We start from the raw sequence: 3,983 nt of genomic DNA on the forward strand, positions 1-3,983 counted from the left end.
AAAGTTGTGGAAAGCTTAACATTGTCATTTGACTATGTTGAGGAAATTGAAATAATGCAAATGGAAGATGATGCAAAGTACATGCATGACACATCTGCAAAAGTGGATGAGTTTTCCTCAATGATGAAAGATGTCTTTCATGATCATTATACAAATAAAGGTCACAATACAATCCTAATAATTAAAGAATATGTCATATATTTACACCGTTATGAAGAAATATTTTGTATATATTCCACTCTTGTCTTTGATTTTAGACTTTTGCTTCTTCTAATTAGTTGTATTGGGAGTTGTGTTTCCCCATTGTTCTATGTGACTTTCATAAAGATGAGAACAAGGAAAAACTAACTTGTATTTGCAAAAGATTTGTCTAATAAAATGTTATTTAAAAGGGACATCTCAGATATATATGTTACATTCTAATTTAGTATAAACCCCATATTTTAATTATTAGCAACATTTTAATTCTAAGTATATCCCTTATTCCACTATATTTAATGGAAAATTATAACTCTACATTGATGTCCTTCATGAGAGTCATATTTATTGAATACGATTCTTAATCATCACAATAGAACTTGCATTAGCATTATTAAACATTCAACAATATGTAACATTGCTCTCACATCATAATGAAGAAATATTTTCCATATAGTTGATTCTTTTCTATTCTTTTGTACTTTTTACATATCTAACTAGTTATGTAGGGACTTATAATTCCCCTTTCATGAACAATATACAATTAAATTTGTTTCACTATTAAAGTCATGTTTAAAACCTATATCTCAATTTGTACCATAGCTCTACACCAAATACTCCAATATTACACCTAAATCTAATACTTACCTTAACCACATTCCTTATTTTAATTCAACACTAAACCATTTATCAACACTAACCATAACACTAAGTGTCATATAAATACAAATTTAAACCTTTGATCTTAACTATAACACTAACTCTATATGTGACTGTACTAAGCATTTAGTAAATTATATATCTAACCTTAACCCAATATTTAATTGTACTACTTACTATCAATAATATTAGAGAGGGCTAGATATTATGTTTTTATATAGAGACATCTTTAGTAGAGAGATATATTAGAGCTAGAGGTAGATATAGACATATGGTGGTGGGATAGATAGATGTTAGGGGTTGTATCTAGAGATAAATGAGAAAGAGAGAGAGATTAGAGGATATATCTAGAGAAAAAGGGGGGGAGAGAGAGATAAGGGGGTGTCTCTAGAGAGAGGAGGGGGCGATAGAGGGAGAGAGAGTACATTATAAGAATGAATCATAGGTGTCACAATAACACTAAACATGTGTTATAATAGCACTAACCCACATAAAAATTAACCTTACAATTAACTCAACACTAACCTACAGTATAATAATAGCACTAATGTTAATCGTAATAGGAGCAATAACCCTAAAAACAATCGTAACCACAATATTAACACAAACCCTAACAAACTTCTTAAATAGAACCTAGGAATTCCTATAACAATAATGTTAGGGGTAATAATAACGCTAACACTAAGTATAGGTTAAACAAATTTCAACAATCCATTTGTAAAGCAATTCTTTTTTGGATTTGATTGTGTGTATTTTTTAGCATCAACATTTCAGATCACACTAACTATCAGTTTCACAATAACACTAACTTACATAAACAAACCTAGCAGTTAACCTAACAACATCCTTGTGGAGATGGATGTCTCCAAGGGGCTCCCTAAGAAGATTAAGTTGGCTTCTCCAAATGGTTCTTGAATTCAGTTTCTTGATTATGGGGGTATTCCCTTTAGATGCAAGAAATGTCATAAGATCAACCATCTTGTTGCGCGATGCTCCTATGACAAGGTTAGATTGAAGAAATCACCTTCTTGGTGGTTGGGGGTTTCAGATGATCACTATACGGTTTAGAAAGTATCCATGGATGTGGATGGGTTGGATAGCTCTTCTCATATTGATCTTTCTTTGGCTGAGGATTTTGTTGCTGTCTCTAATGATTCAAATGTTGTCCCTAAGATGGTTTTGACTTAGAATGTTGTTGCTGACCCTTCTTCTGCTGCTGATTTTGATGATTTGATTGTTGTCCCTTTGGCGGCTTTGACTTAGAATGTTGATGTTGTCCCTTATATTGTTGTTGATTCTATTCAAAACACTATTGTTGGCACTTCTCTTGCTGCAAGGGTTTTGGGGGTTAGTGGGGATTTGCAGAAGGTTGTTGGGAAGGTGGGGTACGGTTGGACATTAGTTAAAGGGAAAAAAATCAAATCCTCCAAACCTTCATTTGATATGTCTTTACGTTCTCAAAAGACTGGACCAAAATGTAAATCTTGATGGTCTTTGGTTTCTTGGGTTCTTTGCCCTCTTGTTGGGAACTTTGACATGTCCCTCTAGTTTGTCGGGTGGTATTCCACAGTTGTTTTAAGATCCTCATTGTTATATCTTTCATGTCCCTTTGTACAAGGTTTCAGGTCCTTTCAAAACTTGTTTTTACTTAATCAAAACACTAAGCTTTAGTATAACAATAACACTAATGTTCACCATAATATGATAAACAACCCTAACAATAACCTTAACTATAACAATAACATAAAACCTAGAATAAACTTATTAAATATAGCATAACAGTTCCCCTAACAATAACCTTTGGTGTACAAGTAATACTAACACAAATTATAAGTGTCACAATAACAATAACTAACATAAAAAAAACCTAATAGTTATACTAACACTGACCTTAATTATAACAAAGAAGTAAGATTAATTGTAAGAGTAGTAACCTAACAATAATCTTAATCCTAATAATAGAACGAATTGTAAAAAAATTCTTAAATGTAACCCAATAACTCCCCTAAGACTAAGTAACAATAACACTACCACTAATCGTAGGTGTCATAATAACATATTAAGTGTTATTGTAACACTAATTATAATCCCAATAGTTATCCTATCGTAAGTGTGCTCCCAACCATAAATCTATATCTACCCCTAAATCAATGAATAATACTTGTCTTAACCCTAATCTTGTGTCCAACCCTTCATGTATCTTATGTCTAATCATAATCCTCATCATAGCCCTAACACTAACCCTAACCCTAACCCTACTCATAATAATAGGTTTAACTCTTACCCTAACCATGTACTACTAAATGGAATGCTCTTCCCAATTATAATTCTTAAGCCTTAAATCTAATCCTAACCCTAACCCTGCTCCTAATCATGTCTAACTCTAACCATAACCCTACTACTAAATGCAACCTTTTCCCCAGTTGTAACTCCTAAGCCTTAAATCTAACCCTAGCTCAATTAGTATTCTTGGTCCTAACCTTAATCTCATGCTTAACCCTACGCTTATCCTAAGTCTCAAACCCTAGCCCTATGTTTACTCCCACCACTAATTATAATCCTAACAATTTCCCTCTTGTAAGTGTACCCCTAACCATAACTCTATCTCTAACCTTAACTCAGTGAGTAATCTTGGTCCTAACCCTAATCCTTTGTCTAACCCTTCACTTAACCTATGTCTAACCCTAACCATACTACTAAATGTAACCCTTTCCCCAACTATAATTTCTAAGCCTTTTAATCTAACCCTCACCCTAACCTTAATCCTTAAATTAACCCTAATTGTAAGTCTAACTCCTTCCTTATTATAACTTTGCCACAAACTCTAACTTGAAGCCTTTTCACAAACCTATCTATAACTTTGTACTTGACTATAACCCTAACTATAACTATACCCCTAACTCTAACCCCTAAATGTAAGCATGTCTTAACCTTAACAATAATTCTAACCATAGGCGTACACCTATCCATTACAATACTCTTAATCCTAAGTCTTTCCCTAAGTCTTATAGAAAGGTTAACTATAACAATAAATATAATCTAAAATCTTAACCCTAACTCTACTCTTATATATAACTGTAATTATAGTCCTAAATACTTATACATCTAACCCTTATCCTAATTAT

This window comes from Cupressus sempervirens, chromosome 9 (assembly GCF_028749045.1).
Source record: "Cupressus sempervirens isolate cs-2001-9-10 chromosome 9, ASM2874904v1, whole genome shotgun sequence".
NCBI classification, from domain to species: Eukaryota; Viridiplantae; Streptophyta; class Pinopsida; order Cupressales; family Cupressaceae; genus Cupressus; species Cupressus sempervirens.